We start from the raw sequence: 553 nt of genomic DNA, 5'->3' as shown, positions 1-553 counted from the left end.
AGCCCCGAGACTGCCCGCGTCTGGGGCGCGCTGCTCGCTCCGCGCCCGGGCCTCGGAGGAAGATCGGGGAGAGTTAGGGGAGAGCGGAAGGGGGCCGCGGGTTGTCGGGGAGCCTCCTAATGGAGGTGCTTTCGCGGGGAGCTCGGCGGACAGTCCTCCGTCTGGCTGCAGAGGGCTTGGGGGGGTGGGCACCGGGGACAGCAAGCTCCAGGGACGCTGTGGATTTGGGCCGGGAGAGGGGGGATGGTGAGGGGGACCTGCGGAGAGAGGCACCCCAGAATTAGGGAAGCAGCGACCGAGAAGTGGAGGAGCTGAAAGAGAAAGGTGAAGACAAAGTGAGAGAAAGGACAGAAGGAAGGAAGGGGGGACAGGACGGAAAAAGAAGGGAGAGAGGCAGGGAGGGAGGGAGGAGTTTGTACTATGCTTGTAACTTCTCAGAAAACCGAAAATTATCCTAAAATAAAAGTTTTTTTTAAAAAAGAAGAAGAAGGAATGAGGGTCGGGAAAGAGGAAAGAAGCGAGGCCGCAAGCTGGGGAGAGAAGGGCGGCGAGC

At 59.7% G+C, this 553-nt stretch overlaps 1 protein-coding gene across 1 annotated transcript in view; it reads left to right on the top strand.

Annotated features, from left to right (window-relative positions):
• DLX3 (distal-less homeobox 3) overlaps positions 1-553 on the top strand; it is an 18,401-nt gene that overhangs the window by 5,640 nt on the left and 12,208 nt on the right. The gene's annotated exons all lie outside the window — the stretch shown is intronic.

Source organism: Myotis brandtii, unplaced genomic scaffold, assembly GCF_000412655.1.
Source record: "Myotis brandtii unplaced genomic scaffold, ASM41265v1 scaffold265, whole genome shotgun sequence".
In the NCBI taxonomy this organism is placed as follows: domain Eukaryota; kingdom Metazoa; phylum Chordata; class Mammalia; order Chiroptera; family Vespertilionidae; genus Myotis; species Myotis brandtii.
Note: the sequence above shows the minus strand (reverse complement) of the source record. Positions and strands in the feature narration are given on the sequence as shown.